The sequence below is a fragment of the Lepisosteus platostomus genome, chromosome 5 (assembly GCF_059453375.1).
Source record: "Lepisosteus platostomus isolate fLepPlt1 chromosome 5, fLepPlt1.hap1, whole genome shotgun sequence".
In the NCBI taxonomy this organism is placed as follows: Eukaryota; Metazoa; Chordata; class Actinopteri; order Semionotiformes; family Lepisosteidae; genus Lepisosteus; species Lepisosteus platostomus.
In genome coordinates, this window is record NC_142615.1 from 45,658,925 (window position 1) to 45,681,452 (window position 22,528).

Here is a 22,528-nt window from a genome sequence, read left to right on the forward strand (position 1 = left end):
ATTTTCCTTCACATATGGAAAAAAACTCAAGGCGTTCTTGTCACTGTGCTACACAGTACAGGACACGCAGTGAGTAATTCGCGCAGCTTTCAGAGGAATCCAGAGGGAGGACTCTTAATGCAAGGAGCTGGGTTTTTTTTGTCGCATTAATCATTATTAACCAGAAACAGCTGCACAACTGGTTGCATTTGTGATTATGTCACTTCTCTGCTTCAGCAAGGTCAATAAAAGACTCTGAAAGTAGTAGAGAAAAACTGAATTAAAATCATATTAGCAATTCTGAGCGATATCTGCATACAGGCAATCCAATAAGAACGTTGAAATCTTTGAATATCATCTCTCTATATGTTGCGCTGCTTTTTACTTGGAGTAAAACTATTGGATTGAAGGGTTAAAATGTATTGTTGTTATTTGGAGAAATCAATGAACTCGTGATTTTACATGTTTTAAAAGACGGTCATGCGCACAGAAAAAAGACAGTGCTGATTATTTTTCTGGAGACGGAGCACTGATGACCTATCCGAGCCAATTGATAAAGCCCACCCAGTGGATACTCTGGAAGAACGTTCACCATTGTAACCAAGGCAACCACAGGAACAACATCAAGAAGCACAATCAATTCCCCATTTAAATCTTTCGTGTAAGGTATGCCATGTGAAAGCATGAAGTAAATCCCCTGATCTCTTTTGAACATGGACAAGGTATTTCTGATGGAGCGCAATGAGCAAAGATTTAATAAGCTACTCCTGCCGATGATTCAGCTTAAAGAAGTAAAAGCTTCACAAACAAAAGCAGCTCGCTACCACAGCCAATATTAAATGTACTTGGTGGCACATTACCATTTGCACTGGCTCAAAAGTGGTCTCGGCAGACGTTCCCTACGTAAAGCTGAAAGCGCCAAAGAGCATTTCCATTGAGAAAAAAAAATCTTTCTTGATGTTAAACATAGAGAGCCTGCCTTTTAGAAGTTCTCCCTCTAAACACCTTGTGCAGCCTCCCGACAGACTAACAAAAAGCGCCTTTTCACAAACTCAATTTATAATACGCCCCTCAAAACTCACAACCGAATAACAATCCATCCGTATATTTGATTTCCAAGATCCGTTCAAGGCAACTTGGCTCTTCGCAAGCAAATAATTTCAGGGAAGAAACTCCGTTTAGTCAACTACTGGTGCATTCAGCACACCACTTACTTTCACTTGTCAGGGTGGCCGAGTGGTCTAAGGCGCCAGACTCAAGGACATGTGTCTTTCCAGCTGGCTTGGGTGTTCTGGTCTCCCAATGGAGGCGTGGGTTCAAATCCCACTCCTGACAGCTTCCATTTTTACCTCTCTTGAATTGTTCCAGTGCTAGCTGACAGTGAATGACTGAAATATAAAAGCAGCAGAAGAAAGCAAGCAACTCAGTGCAATTTGTGAGTATTCTGCACTGTTAAAATGCACAGGTTTTCATACTTTTTGGAATTCGTAGCTCAAGAAGTGACTCCTGTTTCATTTTCTATTCACCAACTCGATTTGCATTCCGCCCCTCACACCTCACAACAGAATAACAAACGGCTTCATGTGCCACAGCATTCCCCTGTAGATTCGGTTTGCACTATGAATTAGGCGACCCCGAATGAAATATTTTAGTGTTGGCTCAAATGTGAGGAATTTCATGAACCCTCAAAAATGAACGCTTGCAGAAAATGCCAGCAATTCAAAGCGTGTAGGCACCATGAACAGACCAATTCTGCAATTTCTTTTATCACTGGCGGTGCTTTTCGATGGCTCTGCATTAGAAATGAGAAGTGCTGAACTCTAAACACGTTCTTGCCATAACTTCTACTACTGCTGCTACTTCTTCGTCCTCGAAAAAAGAAAAGACAGGCATGTTTTAAATCTCAAAATGATCTTCTGGATCCACAAGAAACATGTAAATCTGATTGATTCCGCAGTATTTTGGATGTACTGTACTTATAACTTCCATCAAAGAGAGATTTCATCAGTTGCATGAAATTGAAACTTTCGACTTTTTGTCTGGTATTGAAAATATGTTTAAAAAAAACATAAACAATTTTCTAACAAACAACTCATGAATTATTGCCAGGATCTATATTTAGCGTTCGGTAGTGATAACACTGCTGATATTGATTGAGTAGAAATCTATGATGTATTGACAGCTTTATCTGAAGCGAGAAGTCCTAGAACGCCATCTATGAAGTTTAAGGATTCATACCAAGAAATGCCTTTTGTTTCCCACCCCAACTGCTGCTTTTGCATTACACATTATGTGAACATTACCAGTTTTGGTAGCTTCTGGGCTCGATTTTCCTAAACTGAAACTTATTACAAAATTCTTTAAGATGAACCATGTCCAAAATTGTAAATCAGGACTAATTTTAATATCAAATGAAATTACTACAGAGGAAAAGGCTTAACTGAAATATGAATAAGACTATGCAAGCCTGAAAAATAGAACAATTCAATTTATAGAACTTATTTTTTTATTTTTTGAGAGATGGGCTCACACACCGGAAGACACTAACGTTTCTCTTCGTTAGAGTATGTGAATAACAGTTTAACCCCATTTGTTTGTAATTGTGATTCTGTTAAAATTAAAAAAAGCATCTATCAATAGTAAGAAATTATCAAGAAAGTAAGAAATTGTCTTATTTCATAAACTGTAAGACATGAAGACATTTACAGGTTATATCCTTTGCTTTGTCTTTTAACACAAGCGGTCAGGATCCAAGCCCATGTTCGGATGGTTGTGTTTCTCTTGTAATCATCAAATGTCATTGTTTTGTCCTTCAGTTCTTTCTCGAGTTGTACCATGGATATTTTATACCATCGATACTTTTCATGCTCTTTTGCATTTTCCTTCACATACGGAAAAAAACTCAAGGCGTTCTTGTCACTGTGCTACACAGTACAGGACACGCAGTGAGTAATTCGCGTAGCTTTCAGAGGAATCCAGAGGGAGGACTCTTAATGCAAGGAGCTGTTTTTTTTTCGCATTAATCATTATTAACCAGAAACAGCTGCACAACTGGTTGCATTTGTGATTATGTCACTTCTCTGCTTCAGCAAGGTCAATAAAAGACTCTGAAAGTAGTAGAGAAAAACTGAATTAAAATCATATTAGCAATTCTGAGCGATATCTGCATACAGGCAATCCAATAAGAACGTTGAAATCTTTGAATGTCATCTCTCTATATATTGCGCTGCTTTTTACTTGGAGTAAAACTATTGGATTGAAGGGTTAAAATGTATTGTTGTTATTTGGAGAAATCAATGAACTCGTGATTTTATATGTTTTAAAAGACGGTCATGCGCACAGAAAAAAGACAGTGCTGATTATTTTCCTGGAGACGGAGCACTGATGACCTATCCGAGCCAATTGATAAAGCCCACCCAGTGGATACTCTAGCAGAACGTGGAAGAACGTTCACCATTGTAACCAAGGGAACCACAGGAACAACATCAAGAAGCACAATCAATTCCCCATTTAAATCTTTCGTGTAAGGTATGCCATGTGAAAGCATGAAGTAAATCCCCTGATCTCTTTTGAACATGGACAAGGTATTTCTGATGGAGCGCAATGAGCAAAGATTTAATAAGCTACTCCTGCCGATGATTCAGCTTAAAGAAGTAAAAGCTTCACAAACAAAAGCAGCTCGCTACCACAGCCAATATTAAATGTACTTGGTGGCACATTACCATTTGCACTGGCTCAAAAGTGGTCTCGGCAGACGTTCCCTACGTAAAGCTGAAAGCGCCAAAGAGCATTTCCATTGAGAAAAAAAAATCTTTCTTGATGTTAAACATAGAGAGCCTGCCTTTTAGAAGTTCTCCCTCTAAACACCTTGTGCAGCCTCCCGACAGACTAACAAAAAGCGCCTTTTCACAAACTCAATTTATAATACGCCCCTCAAAACTCACAACCGAATAACAATCCATCCGTATATTTGATTTCCAAGATCCATTCAAGGCAACTTGGCTCTTCGCAAGCAAATAATTTCAGGGAAGAAACTCAGTTTAGTCAACTACTGGTGCATTCAGCACACCACTTGCTTTCACTTGTCAGGGTGGCCAAGTGGTCTAAGGTGCCAGACTCAAGGACATGTGTCTTTCCAGCTGGCTTGGGTGTTCTGGTCTCCAAATGGAGGCGTGGGTTCAAATCCCACTCCTGACAGCTTCCATTTTTACCTCTCTTGAATTGTTCCAGTGCTAGCTGACAGTGAATGACTGAAATATAAAAGCAGCAGAAGAAAGCAAGCAACTCAGTGCAATTTGTGAGTATTCTGCACTGTTAAAATGCACAGGTTTTCATACTTTTTGGAATTCGTAGCTCAAGAAGTGACTCCTGTTTCATTTTCTATTCACCAACTCGATTTGCATTCCGCCCCTCACACCTCACAACAGAATAACAAACGGCTTCATGTGGCACAGCTTTCCCCTGTAGATTCGGTTTGCACTATGAATTAGGCGACCCCGAATGAAATATTTTAGTGTTGGCTCAAATGTGAGGAATTTCATGAACCCTCAAAAAGGAACGCTTGCAGAAAATGCCAGCAATTCAAAGCGTGTAGGCAGCATGAACAGACCAATTCTGCAATTTCTTTTATCACGGGCGGTGCTTTCCGAGTCGATGGCTCTGCATTAGAAATGAGAAGTGCTGAACTCTAAACACGTTCTTGCCATAACTTCTACTACTGCTGCTACTTCTTCGTCCTCGAAAAAAGAAAAGACAGGCATGTTTTAAATCTCAAAATGATCTTCTGGATCCACAAGAAACATGTAAATCTGATTGATTCCGCAGTATTTTGGATGTACTGTACTTATAACTTCCATCGAAGAGAGATTTCATCAGTTGCATGAAATTGAAACTTTCGACTTTTTGTCTGGTATTGAAAATATGTTAAAAAAAAAACATAAACAATTTTCTAACGAACAACTCATGAATTATTGCCAGGATCTATATTTAGCGTTTGGTAGTGATAACACTGCAGATATTGATTGAGTAGAAATTTATGATGTATTAACAGCTTTATCTGAAGCGAGAAGTCCTAGAACGCCATCTATGAAGTTTTAGGATTCATACCAAGAAATGCCTTTTGTTTCCCACCCCAACTGCTGCTTTGGCATTACACATTATGTGAACATTACCAGTTTTGGTAGCTTCTGGGCACGATTTTTCTAAATTGAAACTTATTACAAAATTCTTGTAAATCAGGACTAATTTTAACATCAAATGAAATTACTACAGAAGAAAAGGCTTAACTGAAATATGAATAAGACTATGCAAGCCTAAAAAGTAGAACAATTCAATTTCTATAACTTATTTTTAATTTTTTTAGAAATTGGCTCACACACTGGAAGAGACTAACGTTTCTCTTTGTTAGAGTATGTGAATAACAGTTTAACCCCAAATGTTTGTAGTTGTGATTCTGTTAAAATTCAATAAATCGTCTATCAACAGTAAGAAATTATAAAGAAAGAGAAAAAATGTTTTATTACATAAACTATAAGACAATGAAGAGAGTTTACTTCGCTTTTTTTCTTTTGACTTATGCGTTCAGGATCCGAACCCATCTGTGGACGGTTGTGTTTCTTGAATCTCTTGTAATCATCAAAAGTCGTTGTTTTGTGCTTCAGTTTTTTCTCAAGTTGTACCGTGGATATTTTATATGATCAATACTTTACATGCTCTTTTGCATTTTTCTTCACATACAGAAAAAGTTCAAGTTGTTCATATCACTGTGCTGCACATTTACGCTGGACCACCTGTATCAGTAGAGGACACGCAGTGAGGAATTCGTGCAGCTTTCAGCTCAGTGCGGAATCCAGAGGGAGGGCTCGCTCGCTGAATGATCTCTCAGGAAATCCCGGGTGAGATTCAAAAGGTAAACCTGGCTCTCTATGAACACGAGCAAAGAGTTCTCACTCAACAGAAGATTGCGATGTGAGTACAGTAATATAAAACACCTGAAGATGCCAGGGATTGAACCCCGGACCTGTGGAGCAGTAAGTGACTTGTAACGCTGACATAAGAAATACTTACATAAAGTGCTTTTACTGACCATATTACAAATCACAGGAAGTAAGGTCTTAAAACATTGGGCAGTAGTGGGATTTAAACCCACGCCCCTGAGAGAGTGGAGCCTAAAATCAAGCATATTAGACAATTCAGCCACACTACCTCTGGCCCCTTCTCCTTTCCTCTCGTTGCTGAGTATAGGTGCCTTCATGCAATTGAGCCAGGTTTGAATCCCAGCCAATACATCTCCAAATCTTTTCAAATGAATCTGTGATCTTGTAGCACATCCTCTGAAACCAGCAATCGAAATTGGAAACGTCTTCTTCAACACTGAAAAGCTCAATTAGGACGAAGCAGTTGTACACAGGACAGCAGTACCGTATGTGTTCTTGATTGATTCAGACTCGTTCGCAGTGGTTCTTGCTCACCAAATAACTTAAAAGCTGAGGAAGAACGCTATGAAAAATACTAATCAAAATACAAAATAATAATCATTATTAACCAGAAACAGCAGAAAAACTGGTCACATTTGTGATTATGTCGCTTCTTTGCTTCAGCAAGGTCAATAAAGGACTCTCTGAAAGTAGTAAAACACTAAAGAACTGCAAAACTGAATTCAAAATCATATTAGGAATTCTGAGTGATGCCTGCTGACATGCAATCCAATACGGATGTTGTCTTTAAATAAGAATTCTCTATGTTTCCCTGCCTTTTCCCTGGAGTGAAACTATTGGATTGAAGGAATTCTTATCACAGGTTTACAAGGTGCCGTTGATATTTGGATAAATCTATGAACTCGTGATTTTTATATACTTTAAATATCGGCCATATGCACAGAATAAAATGACAGTACTAATGATTTTTCCTGAGACGAAGCACAGCTTATCTTTCCAAGACAGCTGATAAATGCAAGCCAGTGGATACTCTAGCAGAACATGGAAAAACGTTCAGCTTTGTAACCAACAAATTCCCCATTTAGATCTGACATGTGAGGTATGCTTTGTGATTGCTTGAAGTGAAACCCACAATCTCTTTGGAACTTAGACAAGTTATTTCTGATGGAGCGCTATGCGGAAAGACTTAATCAGCTCTACCCCTGAGGATGACTCGACTTGAAAATGCAGAACATTAACGTTTCACAGATAATAGGAGCACAACCGACATTAAAATTGAGGGCGCATTGTGATTTGCACTGACTCAAAAGTGATCTTGGTAGACAAACTTCCCTGCTGAAGGTGGAAACAAGAATTTGTGTTGAGAAGAAGAAACACTTTTTTCTCCCTGCTTTGATGTTAAGCTGATAAAGTAGCTTTTAACACATTGCTCCACTTGGTGGTTGTAACACAAAAACTTCTAGCAGCAGTGGGATTCAAACCCACACCTCCAACGAGACTGGAGCCTTAATCCAGCACCTTAGACCACTCAGCCACACAACCCACTATGCCCTGTCTCTTTGTCTCATTACTTTCCCAGAGGAAGCCGGGTGGCTTTTGCTCTTGTCCGACAGTGGCGCTATGACTATGGAACCGACTGCACCTGCTTTTCCTGAGATGCTTCCCCTCTCATGGTGAGATCTCGACTTCTTTAACACCTCTGGATACAGTTCTTCTGTGGATCGGTTATGTGGGAGACGGCACTTCGATACTAAGATCGAAAGTGATCTGAAACTACCCAGCTTTCAATCTCTGAGGTAGTTGTCACTAAACTCGGACGTGATGTGCCGTGTGCCATTACTTTTGTTGCGTTCAAGAGTATTCGTTGCGTGAGCTCCTCACTGCATGTCCTGTACTGTACTGTGATTTCATTTAGAGTACAGCGACTAGAATGCCTTGAATGTCTATGTAACGAACAGTTCTTTCCGGACCCTATGCGGAGGACAGTCCGACGGAATGGGGAGACACTAGGGAAAACGTCATGCAGGAAAACGGGGCTGAAGACAAGGGGGCGTGTCCAAGGTGCGCTGGTGCACGGGGGAGGTGTGGCCGAGGCAAACAATCCGAGAGTACTCCTTAGGGAAAATCCAAAACACAAGGGTAAGTCCAAAACCAGGAGATCCATCAGAAGAAGGATTAAAAACCACGAAGGCTTTCGGCGGACGGGGAACAGGAACGGGAACAGAGGTTAAAACCTTAACGGGACCAGGCGCTTCCTGGTCCCGGACTCGCACGATATGGAAATCAGAGCAGAGCCCGGATGAGCGTCAGCACCTGGCTTTTAAGGTGGGCTGGGGATAGGGAGCAGGTGCACAGAATAAAGACAAGTGAAAGGGATGTAGCACCCTTAAGGAGGGGGGACTATAATCGTGACAGTCTATCAGTATGTATATATATAAACGCTAAAGAACATGTAAAGTGATTAACATTTCCTTGATATAGATTTTCTGATTATGTCTTGGCTTCATTTAATGAATTTCCTTAGTGACAGATCATTTCTTTCCGGTATCTTTTTCTGGTGCTGTTATTGATCGCATACAAAACATTATTCTCATAAAGAACATGTCACCTACAAAGTCACTATGAAACTGGTATCAGAAAAAGTTTCTTAATATTTCTTTTGATTAGGATGCAAGTGAATTTGATCATTAACTATGGAACTTCCCACAGTTGAGAAGTGTCCAAGTGGCTGTCAAAGGACAGCACTTTGCTGGCACTGTGAATAGTTGGCGAAAGTGCCTATCTAGTAAACAAGAGATCCTGGGTCCGATTCCCAGCGGTGCCTTTCTTCCTGTCTTACTGTACACAATTTATCCTTACGGGCAAATCCCATGCCTTTTAATTCAGGTGAATGCAAGTGTTCGTTTCCTTTCTGGAACAACTTGTTTTGAAAGAAATCTATACAGCTTGCGAAAGATGAAACACAAATCGTGCTTATCAGTGAAGAAGAGGTACTCCCAGCAGGCCAGCTAATACCAGCAAAGTTTTTTTTTCACCCTTACCCAGAGAATGGAGAAAAGCGAGGCGCCTGTGGCTCTGCAGTGTAATCAGTTCGCGAGTTCGGTGGTTAGCTGAAAGAGTGGTAAATGGAGCTCGCCCCAGCCCGTCCTTATTCTTTTAGAGGATAAAAAATGAACTTCGCCGCCATTACTACAGATGCAGCCATTCAAAATGGGTGAGGTATTTCACGGCATACCCCGGTGGGCGTGTCACGGCATCACGCGGTATCACGCATTTCACGTGTGTCACGTGACTAACTATCCGGCGTCGCCTTGTAAAACCGCCAGGGGGAGCTTAACCTCTCATGTACAGCATTTGAGCCTTTAATTTTGAACTGTGTATTATAGCATGTTAATCATCAGTCATTAAAATGTTGGTATATTTTATGAAAGCAAGATTGCTCAGTTGGACAAAAGTACACAACCTACCTTTATCAGAAATATTTATGCATCAAAGCCTTTACTGAAGATATTACTTAATAATTAATAATGGATGACTTTGGACAAGCTGTATACTCAAAGTATAATTTCTTTAGCACATTTGTACAAGCACTTGGAATCTGTCCAAGCCATACTTTGTCAGGCATTTTGTTTTACTTCAACGGGCATAAAAACTTCCTTGCTTTTAACAGGGCGTTTCATAATTTCTAGCTACAAAAATGATTTAAAATGCGACACCTATCATTCAACTAGAGCTTAAAATATCACAAGGAAAAATACACACTGGTATTCCATTTCTCCCTAAACATTGTAAGCTTCGAAGTCTTTAACTAACGTGATACCGGAGTCAACAAGCATACTTTTAGAATTTGATTAAAAGGGAATATAATATGGAATCGCGTATCTAAAGAATTTAATAACGGTATGATTATATCCGTGTACTGCGGCAGGGCTATGTCGGGCTGTTTCACCTGCCTGATCACGTGAGCTGTCTTGTAGCCTACTGGTCTAGGTGTGTGACTACCAACTAGCAGCTTGTGTGTTTGATTCCAGCTGGTGCTGGACTTTTCATTTTTATTTATTTATTTTTTAATAGTGTAACATAAACATATTACCGTATGCAAACTGTACTGTATACAGTATGTATATGTATATTTAATGTCTTAACTGTGCCCATTTAATTGAATTAAAAAAAATTATTTAACACGAACATTAAGCTGTTTACATCTTCCGCCTGAGAACAGTCACCCGTTGCTACCCAACGCAGAATGGTGATTGGCTGACACTATCTGACACCCCTCTGATTGGAGAAAAAAGACGTGCTGGTCTGCAAAACACACTGTGCCAGGAAGAGGATTTCTTTCTATTCAAAACGTGTATTTTAAAAGTTTAAGAAGTAAAAACCTTACAGCGTACACAGATTTCTAAACTGATCAGGATCGTTATCTTTGTCTTATGCATAATAATGTTCACCGCTCTGTCCAGCAAATTAATAATAAACTTTATTTTATATAGCGTTTTAAACGAATAAGTAATTAGATTGCTCATAAACCTAATCACTTGCTTTTTCTTTTTATTTAGGCTCAGATTTCAACTATAGATCGTATTATTAATAACCATAATAACAACCAACCAACAAAAACAACCATATAAACATAATGGTGGTGCTGGACCTTCCAGTTTTATTTATTTATTTTTTAATCGCGTAACATAAACATATTACCGTATGCAAACTGTACTGTATACAATATGTATATGTATATTTAATGTCTTAACTGTGCCCGTTTAAGTATTGAATATTCATATCTAATTTTACCACTGAAGGGAAATCTTAACATAAACATACGGTATATGGCTGGTCTCGGTACTTTAAAGAAAACAATACACACCGGTATTCCATTTCTCCCTAAACATTGTAAGCTTCGAAGTCTTTAACTAACGTGATACCGGAGTCAACAAGCATACTTTTAGAATTTGATTAAAAGGGAATATAATATGGAATCGCGTATCTCAAGAAATTAATAATGATATAATTATATTCATGTTGCAAAAGAACTGCAACGGACATAAAAACTCCCTTGCATGGTTTCATTACAACCAGAATCGGTCTTGAGATATTTTTAACTTGATTTACAGTATTTGAGAGGTATGTCTTAACACCGATACTACAGTGCTTAAGTACTGCTCACGTATATGTTTCTAGGTTTATATTATGCATTTCATACGGTCAAATTACTTTTGAGCAACTAATAAGAAGCGCGAAACGGTATGCGTTTTACTTTCGTTTTGTGCTGGGACCCGTGGATTGATTAGAGATATCAAGTACATACAAGTCATTTTTTAAATGTTGTAGTTCGTCTTGAAAAAATGTTACATCATGAGTACATCATCTATCAACAATTACACAGGTTCTGTTTCCAAATTGCGGATTTTGGTTACGTAATATTATTTTCTAGATTTCACGTTGTGAATATGATGGGATGTCTGATGGGATGTTTCTAAAAATCCATCCTCTGTAAAACGTCTTCTCTAGTTGTCCTGTATATGTATTCACTAATGAAGCTGTGTGTTCTGAGCCTGGATCTCTACATTTCTGTATGAACCAGCTTAGAGGGCTAAAGACAGCTTGTGTTTAAATTGACTTGATGTGACTTGTTCTGTGCCAAGTCACATTATTTTATAGCGTTTTTAAAGCGTTATCAAATACGGTGTTACTGTAGTTTACTGAGTCCCATGTCACATGGTCTGTGATTGAAACCTGTAAAACCGGTTTAATTCGTCACAGCCAGCACTCTTCAGGTGTGAGGGTCTTCTGCTCAGAATGAAACGCTAAAATGTTTGTGTATATAATGGTAGTGGGGGCGGGGTGTGTGGGAACAGGTTTGGTTGAAATTGCATTGATCTATGTTCTTCACACCTGAAACATTTTCTCTGAAAGCATTTTCTTCGCAGTTTAACTGATCTTGTTACAGCATGTTACAATTTACTATTATTAACCATATTAATTTTAAGTGCTTAATGTAAAATCTTGTAAAAATATATTTTCATTGTTCAAATATACATTAAGTCTGACTATCATAAAATAAGTTAAATACAAAACTAAAGAAAAAATAGGGTTAAATATAATTCAAAATATTTTGCTAACAATGTTAACTGTTTATGAATAATAAAATGTATTAACTAAGGAGTAGGATGGCACTGTTGTTAGTATGTTTTTTGTTTTGTTTCTTTTTCATAAATGCAACAGTAGTACCTGATGTCTCAGTGGCTTTCAAAATTAAATTATGCATGCAAACCTGTGAACTAGAAAGATAACTAAGATATCCATCCATTATATTCCATAATATCCATAAAATATATGGCGCTGAAATACAGTATGTGTGACACATAAAAGACACCAAGGGATTGGGTGAGCTCCCATCACAAAAAAAAAAACTGCGAACCTGCACTACAGCGACCATAGTACAGTATGGAGACCAAGGCGTTTTACGGGAAGAGACGGGGTGCTTCTGCCGCCCCAGCTTCCAAAGAGCGAAGGGTAAGCAAATACAGCAGACTTCATCTGAAATACGCGATTACAGCGCATATTACAAGGTATTATTGCCGTTTTGAATTTTAAATTCAATTATAATTATTTCTTCGTAGCCTGTTCTTCAAGAAAACACCGCACGGGCGAAACGATCTACCACCAGGACAGTAAAAAAGAAAGCGGTAAGACGGAAAAAAAGAAAAGTTTATTTTGACTTCTGTTCCGCGACTGATGTATACTACTGTGTGACTTTATTTCTTACATGAATTATGTTATTTTGCCACAAGCCGTGGGTCTCTGCTCTCGGCCACTGGCCAGGGTGCCAACCTGTAGAAGCAGCACCTGTATGGAGACATTTCGGCAGCAGCGGGAGCATTAAGATGCATTACTGGGGAGGATTGGGAGGCTAGAGTTCCAGCAGTCAAACAGTTGAGCAGCTGTCTCCCGAAAAGTGCCTCTCCCCGCCGCGCAGGTTGCAATGCCTGGCGGAAGCTCTGCCCCCCGCAGAGCACACACCGCCTCAGGACACTCCATCCCGGCCTCTCAGTTCACCACCGCGCAGGAATCTGTTGATGCTGTCCCCGCCGGCTATCTCCCCCCAGGAAGCACAGCGGAATTCACAGATGCCAGTGGGACGAATAATTCTCCCAGATGTCCAACTGCTACCCATCACCCAGGAGATGGAGGGGGGGTTGTACTTGCAGTGCATCGGCATAGACGGGAAAGCAAGAGCCGACCGCTACGCCGCCCTCGTGTTTCGAAATCTTGTGACTTTTGAAATTTACTGGGGGTGGACCACGTCTGTAAATTTCGATGGGTCCAGAGGCAAAAGTGCCTTGCCTTGCAATCTCTGGGAAACCATTAGTACGATGGTGAATCGGAGATTCTCAACCCTTGCTGCGTATGACTGGAAAAGAATTCGTGATCGGATCAACGAAATGCTTCGTAGGAGGAGGCGGTCTTTTCCTCTTGTCTAACAGTCTGTCCAAAAACAAAACATTCCTGTTAGACAAGAGGAATTGAAAAAAAAACAATTTTGTCAATGAAAACCGATGTGTGTGTCTCTCCCTGCTGGATGTCCCTCTCACAAACTGCTGAATGAATAAAATAATTTTATTGAAAACGAGTTTGCGATTGTCTGGTCTTTAAATTCTTGAGATACGCGATTCCATATTATATTCCCTTTTAATCAAATTCTAAAAGTATGCTTGTTGACTCGAAGCTTACAATGTTTAGGGAGAAATGGAATACCGGTGTGTATTTTTTTCTTTAAAGTACCGAGACCAGCCATATAACGTATGTTAATGTTAAGATTTCCATTCAGTGGTAAAATTAGATATGAATATTCAATACTTAAACGGGCACAGTTAAGACATTAAATATACATATACATATTGTATACAGTACAGTTTGCATACAGTAATATGTTTATGTTACGCGATTAAAAAATAAATAAATAAAACTGGAAGGTCCAGCACCACCATTATGTTTATATGGTTGTTTTTGTTGGTTGGTTGTTATTATGGTTATTAATAATACGATCTATAGTTGAAATCTGAGCCTAAATAAAAAGAAAAAGCAAGTGATTAGGTTTATGAGCAATCTAATTACTTATTCGTTTAAAACGCTATATAAAATAAAGTTTATTATTAATTTGCTGGACAGAGCGGTGAACATTATTATGCATAAGACAAAGATAACGATCCTGATCAGTTTAGAAATCTGTGTACGCTGTAAGGTTTTTACTTCTTAAACTTTTAAAATACACGTTTTGAATAGAAAGAAATCCTCTTCCTGGCACAGTGTGTATAGCAGACCAGCACGTCTTTTTTCTCCAATCAGAGGGGTGTCAGATAGTGTCAGCCAATCACCATTCTGCGTTGGGTAGCAACGGGTGACTGTTCTCAGGCGGAAGATGTAAACAGCTTAATGTTCGTGTTAAATATTTTTTTTAATTCAATTAAACGGGCACAGTTAAGACATTAAATATACATATACATACTGTATACAGTACAGTTTGCATACGGTAATATGTTTATGTTACGCGATTAAAAAATAAATAAATAAAAATGAAAAGTCCAGCACCAGCTGGATTCAAACACACAACCTGCCAGTTGGTAGTCACGCACCTAGACCAGTAGGCTACAAGACAGCTCACGTGACCAGGCAGGCGAAACAGCCCTACACAGCCCTGCCGCAGTGCACGGATATAATCATACCGTTATTAAATTCTTTAGATACGCGATTCCATATTATATTCCCTTTTAATCAAATTCTTAAAGTATGCTTGTTGACTCCGGTATCACGTTAGTTAAAGACTTCGAAGCTTACAATGTTTAGGGAGAAATGGAATACCGGTGTGTATTTTTTTCTTTAAAGTACCAAGACCAGCTATATACTGTATGTTTACGTTCCAAAATTAATATCGTTTATGGCCTTCACACGCGTTACAGTATGCTCCTATTCTTTTTATGCTCAGCTACTAAGATTTCCCTTCAGTGGTAAAATTCAATATCTACAACGGGCACACTAAAGACGTTTACAGTAAGTCTTTCTACGACAGACCAACGGACCAAGAGTGCCTGTCGGTCAACCAATCACGCACCGCGGTACCCCGTGTCATCATACCTGCGGTATCTGTACCGCGTTGTCTGTACCGCGCACTTTGAATGGCTGCATCTGTACCAGCTTTAAAAGACTGGCATGGGCACGGAAAAAAATAGACTACAGATGACTTTTCTGGAACCGAAGCAGAGATTCCTTTACGAACCAACTGATAAAGCTCAGCCAGTGAATACTGTTAACAGAATGTGAAAGCACGATCAACTTTGTAACTGCAACCACAGGAAAAACAGCAAGAAGCAGGCTCCATTCCCCATTTAAATCTGTCGTGCGAGGCATGCTTTTTGCACGCATGAAGTAAATCCCACGATCGCTTTTGAACTTGGACAAAGTACTTCCAAAAGAGCGCTATGCACAAAGATTTAACAAGCTCAACCCCCGCCGACGATTCGGTGTGAAGAAGCAGAACATTCAAGTTTCACAGACAGAAGCAGCACGCCAGCACAGCCGACATTAAAACGGAGGGCACACTACGATTTGCATTGACACAAAAGTGATCTGGGCAGACGTCGTTCCGTGCATAACGCAAAAAGTGGCAAAGCGCTTTTGGGTTGAGAGGACGCAAGAAGGTTTTTGTTTTGTGCCTTGATGTCAAGCTGAGAAAGTATCTTTAAACACTTTGCTTAGTTTCTCGAGAGACTGCCAAAAAGTAGTTCCCTCCCTTTCATCTGAAGCCAGCTGAAAGGAGGTCTCAACAGAAGCACCTGGCAGCGGTGGGATTCGAACCCACGCCCCCAAAGAGACTGGAGCCTTAATCCAGCACCTTAGACCGCTCGGCCACGCTACCCGCTGTGTGCTGTCTCTTTGTCTCATTACTTGCCCGAAGGAAGCCGGGTGGGTTTTGCTTGTCACCCGGCTTAGTGGCGTTATGTCCGTGGAACCGACTGCACCTGCTTTTTCTGAGATGCTTCCGCTCTCATGGCGAGTTCTCGACTTCTTTAACACCTCTGGATAAAGGTCTTCTGTGGAGCAGGTTTCAGACCTCTGCGTACAGCACCCTTGATGTCATTTTATTTTTACAGCAGCCGCATCCGGAAAGTTGTGTCTTTTACGTTTTATTTGAACAACAAAACTATATACAATACAAACAAGAGCACATATAACATATCAAGAAAATTGTCAGGGGCACATGTTATAATACAATTACACTTTATGAAAAACGATTACACAAGGTAAATAAAGATAAGGTCCGCACAGCTTGTTCTTACATTTCGAAAGAGTCCGTAAATACCCCTTTACGTCTATTTTGAACTGTTCAAACGTAGGACTCTTCCCAGACCATTTCACTTTATACCACATTCCTAAACGAGGATGCTTCTCCTGTTTTAGAACTATTTTGGGCGGTATGGCTTATACAGCACACCCACAGTATTCTAATGGTGGACTGCAGATCTGTGCTATAGTTCAGTCGAATTCAAAGGATCCAGCAATCGTACTGGATTTGACTGGGATTCTGAAATGTCTCTTGCAAAAGTATTCGGGTTTGCTTGAACCTTTGATAAAAAAAGTGATCTGACCTGAAACTACCCAGCTGACAATCTCTGAGGTAGTTGTCACTAAATTCGGACGTGATGTGGCACACATGTGCTGTGTGCCTTTACTTTTGTAAAAAACTGGTATCGGGAAAAGTTTCTTAATATTTCTTTTGATTAGCATGCAAGAAAATGTGATCATTACCTATGGAATTTCCCGCCAGCGTGGAGCTTGAATTCATAACCTTGAGACTCAGTGTTCAAGAGTCACAGAAGAGGTCAGCCTGGGCTTCAGTTTGCCAACGATAAGCTCCGGCAGTGCTCCTCTGTAAAGCAGATTGTTCGGATCGGTTATGTGGGACGGCACTTCGATACTAAGATCGTTTGCAGCACATGCATGGTTTCCCCCTTCACGCAAAAAACATAGACAAAGGAAGGTCTCTTGTCTTGGGCTGCTGACTCCCGGATTTAAAGCGCTCTGGGTGCCAGCTATGTCTCTAACAAGCACACTATAAAGACAGGAATTACACTTTGCTCACGTCACGCATGGAATGGCGAGGCTACTTGTTCCAATATTATCTAGTCTCACCTCATATGGTGCCGATTCCTGGTTTTCATTTAAGAAAGAGCACTGCAAACACTGTAAACAGTGCAAAACGTGTGATGAAAGAAGTCTTTTCCCCCCTTTGTCTAAAGCAGAACACAGCGGTGTGCCGAGGGTTGTGAGATCAAGATTTCAGTGGAGCACTGTCGTCTACGTCTTTAGCTACATGAGTTGGACATCCTCTTGTACACGGAAAGCAGATTGAGATCCTCTGACATGAAAAGTGCCAGATAAAAGCCATTTCTCATCCTTTCTCTTAGTGGTGGAGCTATCGCATGTAAATGAGGCAACTTGCAAGGCGAGCAGGCTCGGTGCACACCAAACGCAGATGTCTCAGAGCAGTTGAGACGTGTCCAAGTGGCTGTCAAAGGACAGCACTTTGCCGGCACAGTGGCTTAGTTGGCTAAAGCGCCTGTCTAGTAAATAGGAGATCCTGGGTCTGATTCCCAGCGGTGCCTTTCTTCCTGTCTTACTGTACAGAATTTATCCTTATGGGCAAATCCCATGCCTTTTAATTCAGGTGAATGCAAGTGTTCGTTTCCTTTCTGGAACAACTTGTTTTGAAAGAAATCTATACAGCTTGCGAAAGATGAAACACAAATCTTGCTTATTATTGAAGAAGAGGTACTCCCAGCAGGCCAGCTAATACCAGCAAAGTTTTTTTTCACCCTAACCCAGAGAATGGAGAAAAGTGAGGCGCCTGTGGCTCTGCAGTGTAATCAGCTCACGAGTTCAGGGGTTAGCTGAAAAAGTGGTAAATGGAGCTTGCCCCAGCCCTTCCTTATTCTTTTAAAGAGGATAAAAAATTACCTTCGCCGCCATTACTACCAGCTTTAAAAGACTGCCATGGGCACGGAAAAAAACACACTACAGATGACTTTTCTGGAACCGAAGCAGAGATTCCTTTACGAACCAACTGATAAAGCTCAGCCAGTGAATACTGTTAACAGAATGTGAAAGCACTATCAACTTTGTAACTGCAACCACAGGGAAAACAGCAAGAAGCAGGCTCCATTCCCCATTTAAATCTGTCGTGCGAAGCATGCTTTTTGAACGCATGAAGTAAATACCACGATCGCTTTTGAACTTGGACAAAGTACTTCCAAAGGAGCGCTATGCGCAAAGATTTAACAAGCTCAACCCCCGCCGACGATTCGGTGTGAAGAAGCAGAACATTCAAGTTTCACAGACAGAAGCAGCACGCCAGCACAGCCAACATTAAAACGGAGGGCACACTACGATTTGCATTGACACAAAAGTGATCTGGGCAGACGTCGTTCCCTCCATAACGCAAAAAGTGGCAAAGCGCTTTTGGGTTGAGAGGACGCAAGAAGGTTTTTGTTTTGTGCCTTGATGTCAAGCTGAGAAAGTATCTTTAAACACTTTGCTTAGTTTATTGAGAGACTGCCAAAAAGTAGTTCCCTCCCTTTCGTCTGAAGCCAGCTGAAAGGGGGGTCTCGACAGAAGCACCTGGCAGTGGTGGGATTCGAACCCACGCCCCCAAAGAGACTGGAGCCTTAATCCAGTGCCTTAGACCGCTCGGCCATGCTACCCGCTGTGCACTGTCTCTTTGTCTTATTACTTGCCCGGAGGAAGCCGGGTGGGTTTTGCTCTTGTCGCCTGACTTAGTGGCGTTATGACCGTGGAACCGACTGCACCTGCTTTTTCTGAGATGCTTCCCCTCTCATGGCGAGATCTCGACTTCTTTAACACCTCTGGATAAAGATCTTCTGTGGAGCAGGTTCCAGACCTCTGCGTACAGCACCCTTGATGTCATTTTATTTTTACAGCAGCCGCATCCGGAAAGTTGTGTCTTTTCCGTTTTATTTGAACAACAAAACTACATACAACACAAATAAGAGCAGATATATGGTATCAAGAAAATCGTCAGGGGCACATGCTATAATACAATTACATTTTATGAAAAACGATTACACAAGGTAAATAAAGATAAGGTCCGCACAGCTTGTTCTTACATTTCGAAAGAGTCCGTAAATACCCCTTTACGTCTATTTTGAACTGTTCAAACGTAGGACTCTTCCCAGACCATTTCACTTTATACCACCTTCCTAAACGAGGATGCATCTCCTGTTTTAGAACTATTTTGGGCGGAATGGCTTATACAACACACCCACAGTATTCTAATGGTGGACTGCAGATCTGTGCTATAGTTCAGTCGAATTCGAGGGATCCAGCAATCGTACTGGATTTGACTGGGATTCTGAAATGTCTCTTGCAAAGGTATTCGGGTTTGCTTGAACCTTTAAAAAAAAGTGATCTGAAACTACCCATCTTACAATCTCTGAAGTAGTTGTCACTAAACTCGGACGTGATGTGCCACACATGTGCCGTGTGCCTTTACTTTTGTAAAAAACTGGTATCAGGAAAATTAAAGTCGAAATCCAAAACAGTAACATATTTAAGAGTAAATGCCTCCTAATAGTAGGCTGGGCAAACGATTTTTAATTTTTTTTTAAAATAAATAAAAAATGAGATATAATGATGTGTTCCTGCTTAACTTAGACATTGCACGACTTTAAAACATATAAAAACAGGTTTCGAGAGTTAAAAACCACTTTTTATGTGCGGAAAATGGGTGATTTTTCTTCCTTGTGATCAGCTCAGAATCTTTGTGTACGCTGTAAGGTTTTTACTTCTTAATTAAACGTTTAAAATACACGAATTTCATAAAGACAACACACGTTTCGAAGAGAAAAAATCCCATTCTTTTCTCTTCCTGGTGTGTGAAACTGATCAGCAGGTCTTTTTTTCCCAATCAGAGGCTCTGAAAATAGCGTACCGCCCACTGCGCTCCGTCAGAGAGGGGCGCGGCACCGAGAGAGGGAGGAGGCGCGGAGCTCAGCAGTACAGAACGAACGTTCTACTGCCTGGAGCGCTTATGGCAGCGATCGCGTCTGCATTTATAACTTAGTTTTTAAAATTAATCAAGCAATATGAACCATCTCTTTTTACTTTTAAGTCACTTAATTATCATTAAGCACAGCTTTCTCACCACTTAGACTACTTTTTGATACCATCCTTAGACAAAGCAGAAACTTCTTGTTCTGTCTAATGACATTACAAGTGGAAAGATTACAGATTTTAATCGTCTTTAATTTTGTTACGTTATACATTTTAGAAACGTTTCATCCATACAAACACCACAAAACTATTCTCGATTGTATTTCTGAATGGTATGTTACACTTAGTTCACTGTTTTAAATAAATCTAATTAAGAAAGTTAGGTGTTAGCATAAACTATTAGCAATAATATTAAATTTAGCACTGTAATAAGTTGTTGCAGTTTCCCCCCGCATCTTGTAAAAATATATTTTCATTGTTCAAATATACATTAAATCTGACTATCATATATTAAGTTAAATACAAAACTAAAGAAAAAATAGGGTTAAATATAATTCAAAATATTTTACTAACAATGTTAACTGTTTATAAATAATAAATTGTATTAACTAAAGAGTAGGATGGCACAGTTGTTAGTATGCTTTTTTTTGTTTCTTTTTCGTAAATACAACAGTAGTACCTGATGTCTCAGTGGCTTTCAAAATTAAATTATGCATGCAAACCTGTGAACTAGAAAGATAACTAAGATATCCATCCATTTATAATGGTGGCAAAGTGGTTAGCATTGCTATCTTGGAGCACTGGGGTCCTAGGTTCAATTCCTGCCATCCTGTGTGTGTGGGGTTTGCATGTTCTCTCTAGGTTAGATGGTTTTTCTCCATATGTGTGATATGACTCCCTCTCGCACTCCAAAACATACTGGTAAGTTAATTGGTTTATGGGAAAACTGGCCCTGGTGTGTGTGTGTGTTTGTGTCTGTCTGTCCTGTGATGGACTGGCGCTATGTCCAGGGTGTATTCTGCCTTGTGTCCGTCGCTTACTGGGATAGGCTCCAAATCCTCTGTACTGGATAGAGAGATTAGAAATGGATGGAAGTAAAGGCACTGTGTGGATGGAACTATACACAGTGTTAGAAACCCACTATGAAATGGCAGCATCTCACTGAGAATAAAATATTTTATAGTGCTGGCTTAAGGAAACAGCCTTTCCACCTCTCTTGCACATCAGTATCCATACCTAGTTATTTAAACAAATTGCCTTAATTATAAACATCTTAATATGCTGGCTCTGTGGATCCACATCAGCTCAATTCCCATTCCTTCAATTCATGTGCATCCAACACACAGTTCAACGCTAGCAACTACACAAAATCTAAAATACAATCCTCATTTCAGTATCTATGTAAACATACAGTCTTTTAACTTCATCATCTTCATCAAAAGTATGCCTTACCCCATTAGGAAGTGTTCTTGTTATCTGTGTATTCCTCAGCTATCCCAAAATTATCTTCTTCTTATCAACATCTCTAGTCTTTTATCCTGCAATAACTCAGCCAACACTTAAATCCCCAAAAGCTGCTTGTGTTAATTTCTTGAAATCACAAATATCATGTGTAAATACTGGCCATGTAATACTCTGCATTGTGGAATAATAGTTTATTTTAAAGGGAACTAGAGAAACTAAGAACTAGAGAAATCAAGAAAGGCTTTTTTTTTCTAGAATTAATAAATGCACATCCTGTTCACTGGGGAAATTAAATCCACACTGAGCAATCTTCAATATGTTCAGAATATGACAGCGAGAATCCTATCAGGGATGCATTACACCCGTTTTCAAGTCCTTGCATTGGTTATCTATCAGGTTTCGAGTCAACTTCAAAATCCTCATCCTCATTCAGTACCTACAGTATATGGCTTATTATCTGTCTACTCCCCACCTTTGTCCGTCTGACTCTGGTCTTCTAGCTGTCCTCAAGAACATCTACATTCTGTGGGTGACAGGGTCTTCTCTAGCTGCACCCCAGAGCTCTCAATTTGTATTCCCAGTGATATCAGTCACGTACCCTGAGTGCATTTAAATCTAACCTCAGAACCTTTCTTTTCAGAAGACTTAGTGTCTGTATCTGCTTCATTTTCTAATTTTGGTAGCACCTCTAACTGCTTGTCTTTCTTATATGTATTTACTTTGTAATCTGTGGTCCTTTTATCTGTTTTTATATCTACTGTATTGCTTTGAGATGCCACTTTTAAAGGTGATATATAAAATAAAGTTTTTTTATTATTGTTATAGAGAAACATGATCAGATTTTCCCTGGTTCAGAAATTAGAGAAACATGATCAGATTTTCCCTGGTTCAGAAAAAAAAGATCTAAAGTATACTAGTTTGTCACTCTTCTCATTCCCTTTGCTAAATGACTTTTCATACTAATCTGATCAATCTAACTGCCTGTTTTCTGTGCTTTCTCTATCCTGCTAGATTTGCAATTATTCTGAAAATTTTCTTCTTGAAATAACTCATTTCTAAATACCTTTTTTCACTGTTAACAT

General features: G+C 39.8%; 4 non-coding genes across 4 annotated transcripts; 2 read left to right on the forward strand and 2 right to left on the reverse strand.

Annotated features, from left to right (window-relative positions):
- The first annotated feature begins 1,201 nt into the window (after window positions 1-1,201).
- Window positions 1,202-1,314, forward strand: trnal-caa (transfer RNA leucine (anticodon CAA)). Its single transcript has 2 exons — window positions 1,202-1,239; window positions 1,269-1,314. It is a non-coding gene; the product is annotated as a tRNA-Leu (tRNA).
- A 2,749-nt stretch (window positions 1,315-4,063) lies between these two features.
- Window positions 4,064-4,176, forward strand: trnal-caa (transfer RNA leucine (anticodon CAA)). Its single transcript has 2 exons — window positions 4,064-4,101; window positions 4,131-4,176. It is a non-coding gene; the product is annotated as a tRNA-Leu (tRNA).
- An 11,573-nt stretch (window positions 4,177-15,749) lies between these two features.
- trnal-aag (transfer RNA leucine (anticodon AAG)) lies at window positions 15,750-15,831 on the reverse strand. Its single transcript has one exon. It is a non-coding gene; the product is annotated as a tRNA-Leu (tRNA).
- A 2,760-nt stretch (window positions 15,832-18,591) lies between these two features.
- Window positions 18,592-18,673, reverse strand: trnal-aag (transfer RNA leucine (anticodon AAG)). The gene has a single exon. It is a non-coding gene; the product is annotated as a tRNA-Leu (tRNA).
- Window positions 18,674-22,528: the final 3,855 nt, after the last annotated feature.